The following is a 24014-nucleotide window of genomic DNA, read 5'->3' as shown; positions in this document are numbered from 1 at the left end:
CGACGAGTTTTATACGAGTATACAAGTTTATGATCACAGCACATTTGTCGAGTAACTCTGTGGGATCGCTTATTATTGCAGAGCTACGTCATTTATTTTGCAGTATAATTTATTTATTTTTGTATTGATACTATCAAGGGAAAAACACAGGGAATAACTTTTAGCAACATATTTCCAAAAATACTTGTACTATTCAAGTGCACGGTGTCTAAGAGGGTTTGTTGAAGCCTTCACATCAGTTTAAGTGACAAACACTGAGTCCCAGACCCGATAAAGCAGCTTAATGGTCGTGGGAGGTCAATGATTGCACAGAAATAAGCCCTACATAAATGTTTAATTTATATGATTTTCCTGGATATGAAATCTTACTGATAAGCTCAAGCAAATTAAGTGGCTGAAAAGAAGGCCATAAGCAGTTTGGTATTTGAGATCAGGTCTTTGAGTAAGAGCATCTTAGAAACCAATTACCAGACAAGAAATAGATCATTATTTTTTCTTAGAGGATTGGGTTGCGGGGATGTGGGGGGGGGGGCAAAGGTGGTTGCTAAAAGGAAGGGAGGGTTTTCTAGATTGAGGAGGGAGGGCACAATAAAGACATAATCATCTACCCTCAACTTTTCCTATCCAACTTTCAGATTTTAATTTGCCGTCTGTGAAGTGGTACCTAATTTACTTTCGCCTCATCCCTTCAATGCACCATTGTTGCCGCTGCTGAGATTCAGAGCTTCCTCTCTTAGCTCACCTCGGCGTGAAATTGGTTTAATGAAGCTGAAAGGTATGGGGCTCTCACAACACTGTGGATTCCAGTGACACTGCTTGATCCACCCACCCCTCCTCTTGGTCCCTCCCCCCCCTCAACCCGGCTCCCTGTGCACTCGCATTACGGTGACAATTTATAACACACCCCACAAAAGATCCCTATCTCACACATTACATCAGTGCATATTACTGTCGCTTTGAGAGCGCCAACTCTCAGGCAAAGGCTGGAGGGGAGAAAAAAAGAGACTGGCCGATCAGTTTGGGTATATGGCATGCATGAGGCACTTCAAATTAACAGCTAATACCAGTATTAAAATGGATCAGATACTTGGCTGGTAAGAGACCAAGAGATAATTTTAAAGAGGAAGAAATAAAAAGAGGTGAGGTAAATGTGAAAAAACTGAGATATGAAGAGGTGAAACTAATCAGGGAGAAACGTTGCCTGTTTCTCCTACCTCTTCCAATCTGACCCTGTGAAAGGTGTTCTCCTGTTACCTGTTCTGCTGGGTGTGGTTTCTAAGGGGAATGGGGAAGGAAGTCCTGTGGGATTATTGTGTGTGTACGTGTGTGTGTGTGTGTGTGTGTGTGTGTGTGTGTGTGTGTGTGTGTGTGTGTGTGTGTGTGTGTGTGTACGTGTGTGTGTGTGTGTGTGTGTGTGTGTGTGTGTGTGTGTGTGTGTGTGTGTGTGTGTGTGTGTGTGTGTGTGTGTGTGGTGTGTGTGTGTGTGTGTGTTGTGTGTGTGTGTGTGCGTGTGTGTGTGTGTGTGTGTGTGCGCACATTACATTAATATGATCCTCTTAAGTCATATCGCTTACTTCTTCTCGTCCCATTTTAGGACAATCGAATGGAAATGCACCCGTAACCAAATATTCCAGCCTGTCCCACTCGTTTCTGGTTTGAGGCCCAGTTTGGAGCTGGTAGTTTGTGGAAGAAAAAAAGGAGAAGAAATAAAGAAGGCTACGTTAGTGTGAGGGAACAGTAGGATATGAAGGTGTCCCACCGAGTTGGCTTCCCATGCCAAAGGTGAAGAAATATGATGAGCAGATGTTTTGTTAAAGGATAGGCTCGCAATTTTTTCAAGTATGTCCTGTAAGGTAAGTCAGGTGCCTATATGAACGTTAAAACAGGTTTTGTTTGCTGTAATTATTACTCCTGTTTATATTGGCCCTGAAAAGATGGTAATGTGTTTCCAATGTGATTTCCAAACTGATTTGGGACAAGATAAGAAGCTCTTATTCCATTAAAGCATGTGAAAAGTTGATCTGAAGCTCATATGAGGCCTACGCGGGCTTAGTTAGACAATTAATATTTAGTATTTTTTGTACATTTTCTCTTGAGAAACCAAAAAAGGGTTAAAACTTTTTAAGAAACTCTCATGATTTTACAAATTGAGAGATAGATATTTTCCCCACTATCCCTTGTAAAAAAATCAGGAAGGAATCTTTAAACAGGAGGAATTATTTCAGCATATTACAGAATGGAAGTTATCAGACTGATTTGAAAATGTGAATATATCGTCTAATGCCGAGGGGCAGAACACTTTTGACAGGAGAGAAAGAGAGCAGAAAAGGGAAGAAATACAGAATGAAAGATAAAGAAAAAGAAGGAAAGGAGCAAGTTAAACATCTTCAAGAGAAAGAGAATAGCCTAAGGAGATCAGGAGAGGGACAGGGCCGACTCACAAAGGTTTCTTTACCCTGTAATGACACGGACATTATGCTGAACTTTGGCTGCCGTAACTCAAAAAGAACGACCACTTTCACTGCTGTGGAGCTCCGGCCAGCAGCACGCACTACTGTTTGTCTTTCAAATGCCATTGTGGGTGAGGCCACTAGTGTACGCACAAAGTGCCTGTTACAACTTTCTATTCACTGTGGGATTGTGAAACTCACAAAGGAATGTCAAATTACCGTCCTATGATTTTGTGCAATTTCAAATGTCCAACCATCATCTTGTCAGCAAATTAGTTTTAAGCACTTCCTGTGATTTTCACGTAGAGGCTAGTTTAGAGGCATAAAATTGGTTATATGTATAGCACTCACACACATTTACAGAGAATACTAAACTGTTGCATTGAGCTTCTTCCCAAGCTAAAACCTGATCTGCATCAGATAGACTGGGAAGATTACAGCTGAACAAAACCACAGGAGTGCTATCTTTTACAGGTAATTACTCAATTATCAGTAAACACTGTCGCTGGAGACACAATGCCATACAGGGGATCACACAAACCGCTGAATGATTCACTTCAACAGCACGACAACATGTGTTCACAAAGAGGATAGCCATGTGAAGAAAGGGAAGAAGTCATTACAACAGCTTGTCAGAACCTTTTCTCATTATACAAGAGAATAATTGACACAAAAATACATGTGTTTTTTGGCATGACTTCTGTTTCCAAAAACGGGTGCAGCAGGCTCATGTAAATACTAAACTAGTCCAACTTGAATGTATAAAAGCAAAATACCTTTCTATTATTAGATATTAAATGCCTCACAAGGACAAGCAGTTCACCTCCCAGGTTGGCCTTGACATTACTGCTGATCACCACTAGTGGGAGCTAGTCAACAGTTGACATGAGGCTCCCCTGCAGGCTATAGCTCAGAAGAGTTCTTGTTTAAACCGTGTTGGGAACCAACATTGATTTCATATGTGTGTTTCAAGACACAGGTAAGGACTCAGACAGCCAGGTAGATAAACAGATAGACAGGTTTGCAGAGGCTTGGTGTTAGGTTACACTGATGTAGGCTGAAAGGATGAGCAAACCCAGAGTCCTTTCATTGGTCTGTAAACATTTAGGCAGAACCAACAGAGGGAATAAGATGTGACACTTGCCCTGATATGCTGAGCTGATACAGAACTGACTGAGAAGATATAACATTAAATGTTATAAGATTTTATTTATTCTTTTTTTAGGCTGTTGTTTGAAAGGTTAGTCAGAAAGCAGCATCTTTACACCTGAAGCATGAAACCACACACACTTAAACACACAACCAAGGATGGAGACTCCATATGGTGTTACCTGCCTGTGGTCTGTGGTCTGGCTTAAAGCTACTGCCCACGGTCCTTCCTTGCGGTCCTACACACTCACCACAGAGATTTTACACACTCAGTGAAACACTCTCCTCCGCTGAAGCAGCCCTGCAGGCCCTCTAAATCTCTCCTGAGACTACCTGCCGTGAGGTAATGAGGAATTAGAGGGGAGGAAGGAGGTCTGCTGAAGATTTACAGGTTTAAACTCCTGTAACTGTCACCCAGGAAGAGCCACAGGCCTGTGGCTATGTCAATAACAACAACAACCACCTCCTAACCAACACACGACCTCACAACGACTGGGGGATTTGTAAAAGGGGGAGGGATAGTGGATAACACTCATGTAAAGAAAAAAGGCAGCTTTAAATTAATCTTAATTTGTAAATCTGTCATAGACACTAACCTCTCAGTCGTCTATTAAAAGCTCACATGAGTTATTTCTGTGCTATTATTTCCTCTATACAGTCAGCCTTTGACCTCTCGACTCCATACATAGATTTGACTTTCTTTCTGAGTTCATTTGCAAATAAAACAATAGGTCCTACATCACATACATTTATTCATCTCTTTAAAATTGTTTCTAAAGGCCGACTAATTAAGAGTATTTTTCTTTTTCTTCCCATAAAATTAATATAAATAGAAAATCGAGGCATTTTATGTTTGTTTTTTGGGCAGATAAATATAAAAGATATGAGATGATACATACATTTCCATTTGATGTCTCTTAGGCCTTTTATGGGACAGGTCATCTAGGAGCACTGAAATAAAAAAAAATCAAAGATTAGACAGAAAAGGGCAAATTTCAAAGCAATAATTATAGTCAAACATAAAACATCCTCAAGAACAAGCTATTTAAAAGAACCTGTGTGTTTAGCACTTTAGCATTGGTAGGTTGCTGTTGTTGACCTCTACTGTAAGTGTAGCCTACGGTATGTACACTAATATGGTTGAATTAGTCAGTTATTATATATATTATATATTATAGTTATTAATAGTTATGCAGTCAGTGTTTTCTCAGACAGAGCTTGTGCGACAAACTTCTGCACCCACTCCTCATTCCAGTTTGCGTCACCCAGCAACGAGCTGGTAAATACTCTGAAATAAGATAGTTTGATTTCTCTGTGAGCCTTTATTTAATAAGTTCATAATTTCATAATTGTTACATAAAATCAGAAAACTAAAGCTATGATACACAGACAAGAGATTCAGTAACTACACACTCACATATAAAGTCAGAGTGGGTGTTTTAAAGCAGTTTCTCAACTGTGTGATGATCAAAAGGAGCAAAACCTACTGATATAATCTTATTTCACACAAAGATAAGCACTGTCCCTGATTTATGAAGGAAATGGATATTGGTAACACAAACCACCCAAAAGTATCTGCAAAGAATCCTACTATGTGATGTTATCAATGCCTTTGAGGTAACAGACTACATCCTTTACATTTGTCATCGTCACACAGATACATACACACAGACTGACTCATTCAGCTGTCATGAAAATAACCTCAGGATTAAGATCATACCAAATGACTGTGAAAACCATCATGACTTCATATTTGAAGGGGTGATTCTCTGTGCTATTTTGAACTTGTGAGATAAGATACTGGTTATTTGAGATCAAATTTCTTAAGCTGATGAAAATATGAAGATACACACCTTTCTAAGAATTGTCGTAGGGGAGGCTGTGGCTCAGTGGGTAGTGTGCTGGACTTAGAAACAGGGGATAGCAAGTTCGAGTCCCACTGCAGTCAGCATGTCGTTGTGTCCCTGGGCAAGACACTTCACCCCAAATTGCTCCTGTGGGGATTGTCCACAGTACTGAATGTAAGTCGCTTTGGATAAAAGCGTCTAACAAATAACATGTAATGTAATGTAATGTAATGTCGTACACACATGCATCACAGACAATGAGTGACACTGAATGACAGATAGGAGGCTCCCTCTCTCGGTACCGACAATACAGTGAGCTATTTACCACAGGGGCCCCATGTTCAGCATATGGGCTTACACCCAGGACAGGTATGTACCGCGCAATTACCAGACTCGTTCAGAGCATGCAATAATCAGTAGGTGCTGTACCATTAAGTATGGGGGCGGTGGCGCAGACAACTTTAAAGAGACCACTAGTGTCAGGTGTCCATATTTACTTCACCTGACTAATTTTCCCTGCCTTACAAACCTACGAGGTTGTCCTACGACAGTCTTGCAGCATGACATGGGTTGCAGTGGGTGTGTCCGAGCATGGGAGAATGTGTGTAGGTGTGCTTCTTACAGTTTTAAAAATAGGAAATGCCTGAGAGACAACTGACGAACTGAACGCATGCGTGTGTTTATATTTGTGTTGAGGGAGAGCGTGTGAATGTGGCTCAAACGTGTCTACATCTGAAACACGGCATGCCAAGAGTGTGTGGGGAATCTGTTAGCGCAGACAGAGATAGACACAATATATAGATGGCAAGAATGTGTGTGTATGTACAGGAAAAGGTCATAGGTACATAGATAGTGGTGAATGTACGGTAGTGAAGAATGCAAAGAGATTTTTTTACACTCTGTTTGTGTGAGTATGTATGCGTGAATGTTGAGCCATGTCTGCAGGGTGAGGTGGAGGCCGATGCTTTGGCAGCAGGTCTGGCACGTCTTTCAGGCCTAAACCTGCAGAGGATAGAGACAGGGAGAAAGGCAGAGAGGGAGGGAGGGAGGGCAAATAAGTGTGAGTCTCCCTGCCTTCATAGGATATGCTTCACTTGTACCCCACCATCACTAAAAACACACATATGGAGCCAGTCAACTTAGAAGTGTGCATTTTTAAACACAGTTAAAGTTATAAATGCACAGCAATGCATTCATAATCCATTACCTTTTAGTTTTACCATTTGCACACCTAATAGTGTGTTCTATATCTCTGTACACTTCTAATTGTTGCTTGCATCAAGTTGTGTGGTTAGTATCCACTTTTTATGTAGTTTTATTTTTCACTTCATTTCATTTGATTCATATTTTCACACTTCTATGACCAAAAAGCTTCGAGCTAACATGTTGGGTATCTTTGTTTTGCTTAAACGTTTCAGCCAGGCGCATCGCTGTTGATGAACCCATTGTATTTCAGCAGTGACGTGTTACGTGAATGTGTGCAAAATCTATTTCTGTGGTGATGTTTTTAAAAATCTAAGGTAGCTTTTTCTTCCAACTCTCCACGCTTTTATTTAAAGGGGACCTATCATGCAAAATGCACTTTTTTATGTCTTTTATACATAAATATGTGTCCCCGGGGAACTCACGCAAAGTCAGAAAAGAAAACCCTCTCTCTTTTCCTCCGTACCCAAATCTCTAAAAACGGGGGAACAACGGAGCTGATCCCGATTTGCGTCCGATATGACGTAATATCGGAAATGTGGACCCACGGCACTATCAGAAAGTTGCTATCAGAAACAATGCCCGACTGTTTTGGACGTAATATGGTCGGTGTTTACATTAGCATCGCTAACACTCAGAGCTAACCTGTACTGGAGAGCATGTGTGTGAAGAAGTAGGAAATAAAAAGGAACTCACCTTGTGGTATAACCGGCAAGAGAGAAAGCCTTTGAGCTCCATACTGTTTCAAAAATAATCTTTGATAATCCATGATATGGAGTTTAATCACCGCAGTATCTGCCGGTAGATCTAGCAGGCATAAGCTCCGCCCCTCTTTCTTTTTTTTAAAGCTTTATACATAAAATCATTACTTTTGAAACAGGAAGTGAAATAGAGGGATATGAGGCTAGAATGGGTGATCTGTTTGGTATTTTGAGCAAAACACTTCATAGACATGTTTTTTCTATATCTGAGACCTATGCTATTGCCTAAAAAATAGCATGATAGGTGACCTTTAAGTTTAAGTTTCCAGAGATTCAGTTATAAAAACGTGTTGCCATCCACATCACCAGCTGCCTCCTCAGTCATCAGGTAGGTTTAGTATAGTGTGATCAAGATTAAAGGTTACATTTCTAAAATTAAGTCAAACCTCTCCTGCGGATATTGTGAGATAAAAGGATTTCCTGAATAATATCCAGATAATACCTACACCTACACGGGAACTTCTAAAGAGAGTAAATGTCCCCTAAGGCAGTAAATCAATCTACATTGTGACCACGGCACAAAAGTGATGTTAGAGAGTGTATCAACTGCATAACCTCAAAGGAAATCTCTATTCAGCAGCCATAAAAGAAAGCCTTAGCCTGCTATTGCTGTGTTATAGAAAGGGAGAATGGATTAAGAAGGAAAACAGAGAGAGAAAGGTGTACAGGTGAAGTCCTATGGGTATGAAGGTTTGCTCAGCTGTGCGGTATTATTTTCTGTGCCCCACCCAGTAACCAAAGGCTTGGATATCTTTTTCCATTTCACTCTTCTCCACCCACCTTCTCTCCATCTCTCTCTTTCATATTTACACAGGTGAGAGGACAGCAGTCCAATAGGTGTGGGTGGAAGACTTGAAAGTCAGGTTTTCCCTGCTGGTGGGAGGACTGTGGATGGATGGAGACCTGATGGCAGGGGCCCAGCCAGCCTTTTGTCTGGAGAGACAGACAGCAAACACGCAAAAACAGAGGAATTCTGCCGATGAGCGTTTCACTCATTAGGTCATTACTCATAAGGCCCTGCAACACTGTGAAAGAGCAGGAGTAGGGGGGACAACTGTACAAGGAACTGAAATAAGGAGTTGCAGAATAAAAACCTGTCTGACACACATGATTCGAGATCCACGAAAGCAGAAAGGGAGGTACCCAGCGAAGGAGGACAGAGAGCAGGGAGGCAGGTGAAGCAGTGCAGGAGTCATAAGGGTGGGGAGGTTTTGCTCCAGAGGCCAACAGTTCAGTGCGGGGCAGGGCGAGCAGGTAACCCTAGCCTCCATGTGCCAGAGCCTCACGTGTTCTCCTCATTGTCTTAACAAGCTGAAGCTCAGGTTTCCGAAAACGCAGAGAACGTCCTGGGAGATGAGGTCCAAGCACCCCCACCCTCCTCCCCTGGACCCCTTGCTCCACCCTGCGAAGGCAAACACACACTCAATAAGCAAACATATACATAATACATCAACACATACACATGTGAGCATTAGGCAAACATTGAAGTTACACGATTGAACCTGAGAAACCGCCTTTATCATGCAAGCTCAAGCACAAGCAACACCAACAGACACAAAACTGCTCCGAGTGGGCAAATAACGTACATTTGGTCCAAATCAAAGCAAGGCCTTTTTCTATTAGGGAGAATTGTGATGATCCACTCAGCGCCTTCCCTTGTAGAAAAAACATACTGCCCATGTGATATAATGGCAGCAACTGGAGGAACAAGTCGTAAATCACCATAATTACCATTACGCCCATGTCAAGAGAGTCTCGCTCAGACACATGAGGCGGGATTATCAGACGTGAGGATATGTACACCAGAGGCAATTTCCCTCCCTCCCTCTCCCTCTCCTTCCCTCGCTCCTCTTGTATAATTCCATCAGAGGATCTTTAGTCTGATTCATTACTTAGTCGCTGAGATGTTAGTCTTTAGTGACTCTGACATTGTTGGGTTGGGCAGCAACTGAGTGCAAATTCCTTTTTGGTTTCCTGCTAACAATGTGAGATTAATTATAATTACAGATTTGATAAATAGCATAGTTTATGCTGCTTTAATTTGTTGTCCTTCGGTAACTTTTCACTTGCTTGATGTAATTCAACTCTGAGACATACATGCGATTGAATTCTAATTATATTCGGACCAGCATGATTATTTTCTGTTTAAAATACTACCAGTTATGGAAAATCTTTTTTAAAATGTAGATTTCTCCTGGAAGCAAATGTTATAATTGCATGGGTAATCTTCACCTTTAATGAAGCAACTGGAATTGCCTATTGTCTCAAAGATAAAGCCAAGTTGAAGAAAGCCTTGTTTTTCTAATAAGCTTTTGCCAGATGTAAGGCCTTGCCATTGAGAGTCGTGGTCCCAAGAGGAAGAATACTACTAGAGTGATGACTCTCACGCCATTGACAGCAGGCAGACATTTTTTTTATTTTAGTGAAATATCTTGATAACTATTGCATGACTTGTGATTAACTTCTGTACATGAATCCACGTTTAACAGAGGATGAATCCTTCTGACATTGCTGATCTCCTGACTCTTCATCTTGTCTCATCATAAGGTCAAAACTTCAGCTTGTCAAAAGCTTCTGCACTTACAAAACTAATTTCTCGTGACCCTTAGCTGAACTTAATGTTTAGTGCCAAATGGCAAATGTTAGCATACTACACCCTAAGCAAGCATTGGGTAACATATCAAGTGCTCAAGCCCTCAGCTGCATAGCTTCAGACTTTGTTCGCAGTTTTATTTGCAATGAAGATTGAAGGAGTTATCAAAATAGTTCATGGTAATGTTTTGCTTGTAAGGGCTTTGTTTTTCACAGTCAGTAAAAGAAAGGGCCCTTTGTGCAATTATTTAAGCACAGTGTTGAAGTCAGTTATAGAAGATGTTCAGTAGGTGCCCCGGTGGACCACGGATTAGGGTGCTACAAAGAACTTTGTTGATATTTGCTCCTACTTTCTCTATACCCTCATTTCATGTCATATCGTTACGCTAATCCCTCAAATGAAGGAACATTTTTGTTCTTTATGCACTGTAAAGCAATGGTTCAAACAGGTCTAAAAAATTGCCAAAGACTCTTGTGTTGCTAATCTTTCTTTCTTTCTGTAATCATTTGGTACCGCTAACGCTTGTTGCAAGCTAGTTTACCGCAGTTATTGTAAGTGCTGGTGAGGACGCACCAGCCACCTGCAAATTAAGACCACACTACACAGTCAAAATTCACACACTGCACTAAGTGTTCACAGTGCACGACATGCAGTGAACTAAAGGGAAGTATCCGAATTGAGACACAGCACTGGTCTTCCTGTCTCTGTCTCTCATGGCTGAAGCTCCAGCCTGAAGGCCTGATCGCTGAACACACAGAGCCGGAATCACTGTGATGTCATCCGGATTCCACGAGGCCTGCACAATGACCGTCTCCACGACAACATTACTCAACCAATCATAGAGATGTGAAGAGGTAGGAGGTTTTTTTTGAGCCCCCTGAAAAAAATCCCACTTAATTTTTCAATGAACCTAACATTTGACAATGATACCACCTCAAATGTAGAGATTCTGGTTAAAAATGCGGTCCAAAATATGAATTACTGTTAGGAAATATCTGGTTCCTTGATATAAAAAAAGTCAAATATAAAAGCTTGTGTAAATAAATATTTAGGATGATTTAATACGACCAAGGTTTATATCTGCGAGGAATATTGTGTCACAAATTTGAAAGTAGAGCTAGCATCAGTTGGATGCTAAAGAAATACAAACATATTTTGTAATCAGCAGATTAAATCTGTTAATAAAATAAATGTTGTGCCACTTTTTGTTAACAAATGCAAAAACGAAGCAGCCGCTCGGATCTGTTCCTATACCGACTTATTTTCCATGGCAACAGCGGTGGATGATTTGTATTAATTATGGCTGTTCACCATGCCAGAATGATGCTAAAAAATGATTTATCAGACAATTGAAATTGGCAGTGTGTGTATGTGTGAGAGCCCCTAAAAGTATGACTTAAACTCCCATTAAAGCACCTCCCAAGATGGAGTGTACTTAATAACGACATAAAGCATCATGTATCTAACGTCTACATATTTAAAAATAAATGTGAGATACATCCCTGACTTCCAAAACGGCACATGGTATCTCAGGCCCCGGCCACACGAGGACGAAACGGCTAAACGCATAGGATTAACGCAAACGCAATCGCAAAAAAGCTTCCTGTCCACACGCAATATTCACCGGATAGTGTCTGTCCACACGAGACAGCTCCTTTTAGCTCCAACCACTGGAGAAGCTGCAGTACATATGCAGGAGCCTGTACGTGGCGCTGTAACTTCCTCCACAAAAGCAGCAAAGAAGCATGGTTGTCATGGTTGCCCTTCTATTTATTCTCCGCGGTGGGGCCGAGGGAACCGGGCAGAGTTTTTCGCCAGTCAACGTGTATTAAAGTTTAAATCTTCCGGACAAAATTATAAAAGTGCCGGTCAAAGGTCTTCTTTGTTATTTATTGAGCTTTAAAACAAATGAATAACGAATCTATATAATATAATAATAAAATACATGGAGCCTCTCTTTTTCCTCCCTCTCTTCTGACAGTGTCTGTCTCATGCAGCAGCTGATCCAGTAATGAGTGACCCGGCCGACAGTCAAAATAAACATATTTATAACTAGTTTAGGTAGTTTGAGAGGTGTCTCCGTCCTGTCAGATTAGACTTCACTCGCGTTTAGGTCCATATCGAGAGAAAGATAAATAATCTGAATTCAGTGTGCAGTTTACTTTGACGCGGGGGTGAGCAGCAGAGGTGGGGAGAGGCAGGGCTATTGCCTCATCATTATCAGAACATGATCGTATAGGGCGTACACACGGAGCCGTTGGACCCCCCAGAGCGTTGCGTATGCCGTTCTATCCACCTTGGGACCCGTTATCGTTTCCGCAGTCGTTTAGTGCCGTATTCGGTCGTCCTCGTGTGGCCGAACGGTCTATATGACACTAAACAGTAACGCAAACGACCGTTTTCGTCCTCGTGTGGCCGGGGCCTCAGATTGCTGTCATTCCCATAATGGCTGTATAGATACTGGTAGATAAGCAATTCTCTCTCCATAGGGGTCCAAGGGCCACTGGTCTCGCCTTGATTGCTGTTGGCTAGGTGCTCAGGCAAATGGCCCCCCACTGGGAGAACAAATGACCCCAGGAGTTAGAGCTACATGGACTGCTGTAGGTGGGAATTCTAGCAAGTACAAGTAGTCTCACCTGATCAGGTCATGAATAAACCTGAATATGTATCCAAGACACCCCAGCATAGATGCTGACACCCTTTTAAAACAATCGTGTCCTAAAGAGCTGCATCTCTCCTCTACTGAATTGATATGCCACAATGTAAGAAGCGGTGGTGTGTAAACATACCAGGTCTGCACACATCAAAATAAATACCGTAGAGGAAAACTTCAGCCCAAAAGGACAAATGACATACCATGTACTCAACCCTTGTTACCTTGTATTTGTGTGTTGGTTTAAAAGGTTTTAGCCAAAAATGCAAGAAGCAAACAAGCCAAGTGCATAAAGGAGACTTAGAATGTAATGCATGTTGTTTTACACTTTGTAAACTAGTGTTGTAGTTTTGCTGTTGTAAAAAAGCAGGCCCCATTTACTTCCCAGTGTTGGATTGTTTGTTTACTTTGGAGGCATGAAAACAAAGTGTTCTTCATTCATAAGTTTAACATTGCTGAAGTATTTATTTAATGCAAAACAACAACAGCACATGGCTTTAAAACTGAACTTGTTGAATCAACCTCTCTGATAGAGTATGAAAACAATTAAAGCACAAGAAAGTACTATGTCATAAAGAATTATTGTAACGTTAGAGGCTCCTGTTGTTATCTCCATAACTTCTTACTTCTAAGTTATCAAAGCTATGAGTCTGGTTTTCCTTTGCATTTTGGAGCCTCTACCGAGCCATTGGCCGCTGCGTGGAGGTGTGAATGCTAACATGGCTCAATCTGTATGCTACAGAGAAAAAACAATCCATGCTAATCTGCCTCCACAGACAGGAGTCCAGTTAGGCCAATCAGGAGGGGAATCATCTGGAGTGGAGAGGGCTCAGAAGCCTGGATCAAGGCCCTGATTGCAGCCGGGTGATTTACAGCCCGAGAACAATGATGGCTGCCTGGGTCAGCACTGATGAAGAGGCTCTGACTGCACCAGCACAGACAGCAAAAACTCACCTGACGTTTATGCACTGATGTGCATACATGCATGAGCACACGTGCAAGCACACACACAGCCACCAAATTGTGTTAGTAACAAAGGTACTGGGATCAACCTGGCCAGGTTTACTCTGTGACCTAAACATGCCCCCAAGGCTTGCATTTGACCCTCCGTGTTTCACTAACAACACATAAACCAAAACAACTCAGCAAGCTACTTCCTATGAACTCAGCACAGATAAAACGGGAAACTGCCTTTGCCCTGCAGCCGCGTGTGTAAATACGAAAGGAAAGGCTGAGGTTAGCATGAATGAAAGAAGGAGGGAGTTCAGATGTTAAGTGGGCATATGAGGGCAGTGGGAGAAAGAAGCAGGGAGGAGGGGGGGGGGGGGGGGGTCACTATTAAGAGTTCTCTTTAGAGCATCCCCTTTGATCTACCCAGTCATCATTTTGGGAAAGAGTGAGGACCACAAGGAACAAAAAGGTCTCTTCAAAATGACCCCGTGGTTCCTCTGGTAACACCAGCACCTGGGTGGTGCATCAGATCAATTTGGCTAAAAGTAATAGATTACATATTGTCAATGATGTAGGGTAATATATAGAAACATAGGTAAATAATAACATAAATAATACAAATAGTTTAAATTCAATAAATAAATGATGTGAAGTATTCCACAAGTAAGTCTTTTTTTATAAAAATAAGGTCTGGGGTTTTAGATAAAACTTGGTGGCTGAGTCTCTCACCACGAACTTTATTCTTTAGATTTTTAAATAATAGCTGAAAACATACTAATAAGGCAAATGAATACATGTCCTGCAGCTTATGTTCAATATTTGATTATTGACAGGCACCAGATTTACACCTTTAGCTTTGAATAAAGATTTCAAAAAGTGCAAATTTGACCGATTTTGCTGACAGTAAAAGTACTGTGGTCCTGCAGCTGTAAGGTGCTGTTAAAAGTGGATCTGGTCCCTACTTGCATCTGCAGGAGTTATACCGGTATTAAGAAAGAGTTAATTCAGGGTTTGGCTTGTGTGTTTCAAAGTGGCCACACTATTGCCCCAGGTCCTGTGTGGGAGTTGAGAGGCTGGCTTTGACATGCGATGCTACACAGGCGAGATTGCTCTCAGCTTCTAGAATAGGCAGGTGAGTACATGCACATGTGCCCCCCCTCCCCACACACACACGCACACACAAACACAAATACTAAGTCATAAGACATATAGTGATAGAAGAAAGGAGCTAAATATATTGTCATATGTTGTTGTACATTTGTTTTACTAAGTTCTTTAGCTTTCTTGTTTTCTAGTTTCACCTGTATATTTCAACTTGTCTTTATTCTTTTTTAATGTTAGATCGTTTTTGTTATTACATTTTCTTTGTATAATCATCATATTTGTTATGTTGTTTATGGTTTACGGTGAAAAGTGAGCATATCCTACATTTGGTAAACTTTTAAATATATATTTTACCCCAAATGTCCTACAGATACTTTAAGTTGAACTCGTAGTAAAGTGTTCCCAGGGTGTTTTGTAAACATCTGACAGTGATACATGGTGCTTATATGACATGTCTGACGGATGACAGAGAGCGGAAACCATGGTTACTGTTGGCAAATAGATCCAGCTTTAGACCTCAGGGCCATGACTCACAACACCAAAACCAACACCTAATACTTTGAGGGTTCAGTTGTTGTACGATCTCCTGGAAACTAACAGGCGCCTTCCAGCAGCCCGCACTGTACACCCTGGTGAGGGTGAGGAGGCAGTGGGGGAGGTGAGAGAAGACTTTTAGGGTGCCTATGAGTTTTGGGGTCTGAGTGGGTCTATTTAGCCCCCAGCAGACTGCCCCCCTCTCCTTCCCTCCCCGTCCTCCTCCTCCACCCCTCTCCTCCCCCTGGCTTTGTGTGCCCTGAGCCCACTCCTCCCCCTTTTGTCACCCGGGCATTCCGCTTTGGTTAGCACACACAATGGGCGCTCAGTGCTCACCCTCCTGACACTGCATTCTGCCTGTGCACAGGGAGTGGGCACGGGAGGGGGAGGGAAAAGGGGTCCAGGGGGAGGGTTAAAGGATGACAGCAACTCGCCCCATGTGACCAAGTATCACCCCCTCCCCCCCACACCACCACCTCCTCCCCTTTTTCAAAGACCATCGTCTAACTTCACCCATCCATACAGATGGGCAGTAAAAAGTGCCAGCGGGCCTGGTTGGCACGTAAAAAAACAAAACCTCGATTTTGCCTGAGCAAACAAACGAACAGGTGTCTCTCATGGCTGACTGGCGATGTGGAGCCCTGCCTCCCTGCAGTTGGCCTCTCAGGGTCTGTGTGCCCCTCTACATGTGTGTTCCCTTAGTCTTCATGCTGCTGGGCACACATCCTACACGGAATTTTAAGACCTGGCTTCAGAACATTTTTGTCTGAAAATTAATCCCCAACATTTAAAAAAAAAAACGGTAAGTGTTAAATTGGCATCATTACAAGTCCAGGCTTTGCCGCTTTGACATGTTTATCAAATATTTGGAACTCTCTCTGGCCCTCCAGCATCTTTGCCCCGCTGGTAATATGGCACAGTTTGACATGTCATGGCTTATGTTGTGTTTTGTAAATAGCTGCACATTAAAAAACTTACACATGATTCCCCCTATCTATAAAGGGATAAAGTCACATGAACCCAAATACAACAAAACACAGAGACAAACTAAATGGTATCAAGAGCAGCTTTCCTTCTAATCTGTACAGACATGACTCTTCCTTAATGGAACCATCAACAAACACCACATCCTGATCATGTGTCACCTGAAAGAATCTCAGGTGCAGAAAAGTTGAGAATGAAGTTGCAGAACATGTAACTACACACTGACATTTAATTCCTATTTAGGGATAGCAACAAGTGGAGAGCAAGAGGATGACTGGGTCTGTGTATGTGTGTGTGGTGGCAGCAGCTCAGAGGCTGGTGGGGGGTTAGTTTGAGTTTCAAAGACCCTGCTTGTTCGCCCATATTTCACACCACGGTGACATCTTAAAGCCTAGACAGGCCTGGTTGCTTCGCCCTCTCTTTCACTTTCTGAGAAAAAAGGGGAATTGGGATGTGAGGGAGGGGGTTACTGAAATATATGCAAATGGTCCCCCAGAGGGGATACGAATTTTATGGGTTTCGAATTTAGTTCAGCCAACCTGAATAATCAAATGTGGGAACAAAAAAACGAGCCCCCCACCATCCCACCACCACTACTACTCCGTACCTCGAGCTTCTACCCCCACATCAGGCCTCATCTCAGTTCCCTCCTGCCAGGTCCTCACATAAGAGGAACTCAGTACGTCCAAACTCTTATTAGGATCTCCTTACGGGGCAGGGGAATGGAAGAGAAATGAGAGGGGGTCGGGGGGCTGAAGAGGAGGAGGAGGGGTCTGAGGAAAGGAGAAGAGGGGCTAGTGTACCTGATCAGGCAGAACTGCCGGCTCCTGATTACGACACCATTTTCTCAGCAGGCTTCCCAGCCTCATCCTGCTTCTGTGAATATGGAGCACAGGGCCAGCCAATCCCCTCAGCGCTGCCTCTCATCTAATGGCAGAATTAAGACCGTTTAGAGTGATTTCCTCTGCCTTCATGGTCGCACTCTGAAAGGGCTGAATCTTTTTCCCTTTGCACCGATTTACAATGTGGGGGGTCTGGCATGCAACGGGTGAGAGAAAAGTTCTACATGACTGAACATAATATTACAACAGGTGGGGAATTGAACAGAGGCTCTGCAGAACATGGCTGAGAAGCGTTCCACTTCACCTATGCATTCATCGTACATTGAACCACTATTTCAGTTGTGTAGAAAAGTTAGACTTTAGTAGCACACTTACCTTCATGTGGGTTTATAAAGTGTACAAGAAGCTCTCCCGGGGAAGCCCAATTACACCCAGGGCTCTGCCAACATGTCACCCACATATCTCCAACACTGCACATCGAAATCAGGTGATTGTACACATGCAAAGTGATGTCACAGATCCCCTATGTAAACTGTCTTCAGTGTTTCTATATTGTATTACTACTATGGCTGTGCATGCAAAACAACTATGAGATTAAGTATACAAATGCACCCTGATTCATATGTTTTTAATTTACCCAATAACTTAATAATCAAATATGTTAGTAAAACTCCCTGTTCCCCATCACATGACCCCTGAGTGACATTTTCTAAATGTTTTTTGTTTGCCTGTTGAAGCATTTTAAACACATCATTCAAGGGGTTATGGAGATATTGACCCCGACATGTCTTCTCAGTTCTAATTAAAAACAAGAAAGATATCCTCTAAACATGACAGAGCGGTAGGCAACGGTTCAAATGGAAGCTTTAGGCTGAACTTAATATGAAAATAAAAGTGTTATTGCTATTCAAGGGGAAAAAATGCAGTAAAAGTAGCAATGAATTAGCAATATAGTTGTGCATCTGTTTATCTAAAAAAGTACAAAGGAAAAGTATACAATCAGCATACGAATATAAAAAGGGCCAAAAGTAAAACAACCCATTATGCAAAACAGACCATGTCTGAATAATTTACTGTATTATAAAACTGAATTATTAGTATAGATTTATTCGATTTAAGAAATAAAAGCCCTATTGAGTTCATTTCTCATTTAAAGTAAAAACCATGTATCCCCTTAAAATAAAATCAGTGTTGTTTTTTGCCATTGAAAGTTTACATTTTGAAGATTTTCGTGGGACTTGTTTTCATTTACTATACATGTTATCCTTTAATAAAAGTAAAGCATGCCAAAAGTTTAAAGCTGATCTTGCGTCAGATCAAACTGATTCAGAATGACACTTAGCCAAACAGAGTGTAAATCTGGACACAAATCTGCTTAAACGCACTCCTTTCATGTCAAACTGCATTACATCAGGCCCATCACTGGGATATGGCATAGCACCATATCAAACAACCACACTTTGAACCTGTTGCTTTTGTGTTCCCCATGCTTAATGATCCCCCCCCCCTTTTCCTCCAACCTCCAGTAGACGAATCCTTCAGCTTTATTGCCCAGACTCAAGGGCTGCAGGTGCACAGGCCACAAAAGGAAGCCAAGAAGGGGGGAAGTGCAGGGGTGGAGGAGGGAATGGGTAGGAGAATGGTCAGTGGGGAGATAAGAGAGGAAGGAACAGAGCCCCCCTACCCTGGTTTAACCTCTACACCCATCCATCCCACCCCTCATGTCCCTAACCCTGCAACACTTCTGTTTGGCTCCACTGCGCTGCCATACATGAAGGTGGAGCAAACTGTGATGGTGCCGCCTGGCGCTACCAGGCCTTCCTGGTGTGTGTGGCAGCGGGCAGGGGGCAGGCGTGGCAGAGGGGCCATGTGGCGGTAGCGGCCCTTTTCTTCTGAGGCAGCAGAGGAGCAGTAATGGCTCTGAGCTACAGCTGTGCCCACTGAGGCTTGCCCTACCTTGCCCTGCAGTGGCCCCTCAACCTCATCTCACCATGTTGGCCTCTGCTACCTTTAGAGTAAACCTTAAGGGTATGAAAGTCTAGTATTTTTCTCATCAATGAGGCATTTCTTTAAAAGAGAAAAACATCAGATATTGAACAAAACAAAACTATCGTAGGAGTTATAAAATGAGAGATAGTGTTCCTTCAATAAAGCATGAAATACTCCAGTTGGACTCAGATGTTGCACTTTTCCATGTTCATGTGATGTTTTGTTGTTTTGTTTTGTTTCTTTCCGTTAACTGACAAGTGGTAAGTTTTTTTTTAAAGTTTTTGTGTTTCTCTTATTTTCCTACGATACTGTTATGATTGGCTGTGAATAAGAACATATGAAGGACAGACCATCTATTTATTTATTTAATTTTGAGAAAGGAGCAGGTAATATATGATTATTTTCTTCTCCCTGCTCCTTTTCGGGTATGGTGTGTTTATAGAGACATGTTTTGTAAATAATTGTTATACATTAAGTTGTGCATACCATGAACGGAATAAATAAAAATGAAATGAAAATAACTTTCCTAGTCTGTGTTCTGTTGTCCAATCAACACTCGTAAAATAAAACAAACATTTTACAATCACATAAAACAATTTGTTAAAAAAAAGTGTCAAATCCTTTCACATTCCATGTCAGTTTAAAAAATAGCTCAGTCTTAGTTGACGGACAAATGTAAAACATTTAATTGACACAATTTGACACCAATTGAAATCGTTTTTAGACTTGTAGAACTTCAATATCAGTATACTGTGACATAGGTGGAAACAAAGGAGGCTGTGGCTCAATGGCTTAGTGCACTGATCTTTGGATTAGGGGGAGCACTGGTTCAATCCCAACAGCAATCAGCATGTTGCTGTGTCCCTGGGAAAGACACTCAACCCCAAATTGCTCCTGTGGGGATTGCTTGGGGAGTATGTAAGTCGCTTTGGGTGAAAATTACATGTACATTTGATTTGTTTTCATTGGTAAACAGTCCTTGTTAACACAACTAGAGCAGGATATCAAACAAATTAAAAGGAAAGTGAAATCGTATTTGAAAATGTCAGTGCTACATCAGGCCTAATCTTCAAATGCGTTGACCTTTTTAGGATTTGTTTTCCTTTTGATTGTGTGTTTGTTTAAGTTGTTTTAGTGCAGCTACGAACATTTCAAATTGGTGCACTAATGAGGCATACTGCATTGTATTTGTAAGATTTATTTCTGCTACGAGTGTCTTACAGGCCTGCCAGGGTGTGTCATCCTTTTGCTATGACACGCAAATAAGTGTCATTTAGTGATTTACAATTGGTTGCCTCTATAATTATAGCTGTCACTCAGTTGGAGTCGAACTGGGTATTCCACATTATGAAATATTTTTCTGTATTTAGATCTCAGTAATCTTTTAGAAAGCCTACATTTCTTTGGCCATTATTGAGTTCTAAATTGTATCAGCAGGGATAGGGCAAATGCAGAACACGATAATGTGAGAGAAAAATAAATAAATAAAAAAGATAAAACCTCCTTCAAAATCAAAGAGGCTGTTAGATGGCAGGTTTTGTTTGTGGTTTAAATGAGTCAGTTTTAGTGACGGCCTAAACAGGACACACCGTGTGAGTCACAGATAGAGCAGATTACGGTGTCGTGCCACTGAAAATACACCCAACTTTATCTTAGTGGTAATACTTGGCATGTACTCTCTGTTCCTCCATGTTTCCACTTATAGACAAAAAGTCACCTTCTTTGCTCTTGTAAAAATGCTAGCATAATGATCTAGCTCGCTCTCTGTCACACATATAAACATACACACACACACACACACACACACACACACACACACACACCTGCCCGTGTTACTGGAGTAGTTGTGCTGGGAACACACCCTCGGGACAGGAATAACAGGCCACTCCAGAGCATGAGGACATCTGAGACACAGTGGCACCATACGAGCATGAGGACACTTTAACGTGTCCTTATCTCCATCCCTAATCCTTGCCAACTTCACCGTCGGCTACTGTTTACACCAAGCACAAGTCAAGAGTAGAAGCAGAAAATGGACTATCGTAATTCTGATTGACTAAAGTCCACTAGAAAGCCATTGAGGATGGCCTCTAGTGTGGAGGGAGCCTCATATTGAATACGGATGGAAATTTACATGACAACTTAGGAAAAATGCTTTTTTATTACTCATTCATCCCCTAAATCACTTAGCTCCCCCATTCCTTTCCTCTGCCTGAGCTATTAAATCACCATCTTGACCCCGCGACCTGGGGCCGCAACCATAAAGAGCCCCCTGTGGGTCAGGGGCCTGATTGTAACATTTGAATATGAAATGGACTTGGTTGGGCCTGGAAACAGCCCCATGCACTGAGACACTGGCTGACCCCCAGGAGAGAGGCCTGCCTCAGCAGCCTGGAGGCTCCCTCTTCTCTCAGCCAGGATTTACTTGGACTTGAGAATGAGGGAGAGGGCTGAAGTCGGGGGTGGAGGGTGAAATGGGGTAGGGGTTGAGCGAGAGCGAGGGAGAGGAGAAAGAGAGAGGGCAGACATTTGAATAAGACAAGAAGCGATTGGTGTTTGCATGACAAAGGAGCCCGCCATCTCCCCTGATTGGTGTCACAGTACTGCACTAAAGCCATGCAGGCCCCCCCGGGGAGGGGTGATGTGTGGAGCACAGACATGTTTATGCATCCAAGGTGTGATATTAGGGAGGGATAGTGGGGGCCCGTCGTCAAGTTTCGGGTTAAGAAGTTTGTGCGCATATTCTTTAAAGGAGAAGGAGTTTGCATTATTCTGACTAAATTAACTATTTCAAGTGAAAATCCCAAATGTTATTGTTTCTCTTTAAAGACTGTTGTTTAAAACTTTAAAAAACTCTAACAGGAGAAACATTAAAAGGCTTCATTCGGTTGATCAAGTTCTTATTTTCACACGGTTTGGCCTTCTTGTTTTGTTGTGATAACCTTGTTCTCAGAAAAGTAATTTCTGTGATGTGAAAACTATATTGACATTGTCACATCAAAATCCAACAGGGCCAGAAAGAGGAGCGTTCAGCCATTCAGACAAGTTGTAAACAAGCCAAAAGTTTACCCAGATTCTATAAATCAATTTAACATGAACATGAGGGAAAACCAAAAGTGAATTCACCCGAAATGATGGTATTAAAAAGCCTTTGTACAGAGAAACTGAAAAATGTCCTGAACATAGTTTGGCTAAAAATTGAACTGTTGTTGTTTGGTAGTTCCTTACAAATACATTTTGGAAGCAAGGAGTTTGTCTAAAACTTGAATAACTTTATTATTTTTGAGTACCATCTGACTTATTTTCTACCCAATAAAGTTGATGTGTACAGTTATATTTCAACTGCAAGGTAAAAACAATCAAAATCAAGTAGCAGAAAAATCCTTTTCTTGTTAAATGTTAATACAGTTATGCTGCCCCATTCCCTACCTGCATTCTCAAGCCCCTAATTATTCCAGAGAGGTGTGAAGACCATCACCCTCACGGTCCCATGCTGGGCTGTCAGTGGAGTCGTCAGCGCCTGCAGGTGGACCTCCGGCACCACCGGATCCTCCATCTCCCGGCTGCACCCACTCCTGCTACCCCTCCTTCCTAACGTTTGATGGGAACAATGACAATACAAGAACAGAGATGAGAGAGGATCATATGAGTAGGCAAATCCAAGGGGCTATGAAGGGGATTTCCCAGCTCAATTTGTTTACAACCCCCATTATTGCAGGGAGTAGGTGTGTATAAATATTGATGCATTTTAGATATCAGCAGATTAGCTGGGAGTTTGGTCCACTTTGGAGAAAGATGCAAAAGTGCGAGAACCACAGGGGGTCAAAAGAAGACGGATGAGGATGAAGGAAGCGCGAGTGAGAGTTAGCGAGGTCACACGCTCACACTCACGCACACAGGGTACACGCACACACTCTGACCCCCTGCAGACAAAGCCTCCACAGGCTCATCTGGGCAGTGCTGCTGACCCTCGGGACACACCTCCAAGAGAGATGGCCTGACTAACTCTCCATGGCAACTAATCAATAAGTGACAGAGTCAGTCAGGACTGACCTGCAGCCCAGTGTCCCACCTCCCCCCATGTTCCCAGGGTTACACTCCCATAAACCCCACACACATACAGACTGGGCTACACTAAATAACGAAGTGCCCCCCACCTAACTATTACCCTACAGGGAAATAAATCTTTCATCCTACTTTGTATTTGACAACATATGCTTAGTACACATGTGCAAGTGTGTGTGTGTGTGTGTGTGTGTGTGTGTGTGTGTGTGTGTGTGTGTGTGTGTGTGTGTGTGTGTGTGTGTGTGTGTGTGTGTGTGTGTGTGTGTGTGTGTGTGTGTGTGTGTGTGTGTGCTCACACACACGTGGGTACAGGTTACTGAATGACTACTGACAATAGCAATATGATCACATCACACTACCATTGTGTATCTGTCAATCTGTGTTTCCTCTCACTGTCCTCAGCAAACACTAATCAATATCTGTGGCCTAGATGAGAAGCCTAATCTTCCCCCTTGCCCCCCCCCCCCCCCCCCAAGTCCTTATCCCCCAAGACTCTGCATTGTCTTGCAGGAGTCCCAAATTCTCTGTACTGTCCCAAGGCATAGTACATACATCCGCCGACATACACTTGGCCCCATTTTTCTGGGCTTCCAAGACAGGTCAGAAGTGGGGTCATAACTCTAGTTTGGCAAATTAAAAGCAACGCTACATGCTCCAGTGTCCATAGACAAAGTGATGTGTTCTTCAGAAAGGGACCATCTGCAGCAGACACACTTTTACACACTACAGTGTCTCGCTAGGTGCCTCTGCTTTCCTTAACACACATTGGAAGCAACCGTTTGTATGTAATTGCCCTTACAGGTTATTCAGGAAAAGGCCTCCTAATCCAGTTTCATTCAGGGTTGTGTATATATATATATGTGTGTTTGTGTGTGTGTTTTTATGTGTG

The 24014-nt window shown here is 42.3% G+C and overlaps 1 long non-coding RNA gene across 1 annotated transcript; it reads right to left on the bottom strand.

The window, feature by feature from the left end:
* Positions 1-2215: 2215 nt before the first annotated feature.
* Positions 2216-22646, bottom strand: LOC117537580. Its single transcript, XR_004567745.1, has 4 exons — positions 22490-22646; positions 6343-6448; positions 5453-5593; positions 2216-4550 (listed from the first exon to the last, which is right to left on the bottom strand). It is a non-coding gene; the product is annotated as an uncharacterized LOC117537580 (long non-coding RNA).
* Positions 22647-24014: the final 1368 nt, after the last annotated feature.

This window comes from Gymnodraco acuticeps, unplaced genomic scaffold (genome assembly GCF_902827175.1).
Source record: "Gymnodraco acuticeps unplaced genomic scaffold, fGymAcu1.1, whole genome shotgun sequence".
Classification (NCBI taxonomy): Eukaryota; Metazoa; Chordata; class Actinopteri; order Perciformes; family Bathydraconidae; genus Gymnodraco; species Gymnodraco acuticeps.
The sequence above is the reverse complement of the archived record's forward strand: the minus strand, read 5'-3'. Positions and strand labels throughout refer to the sequence as shown.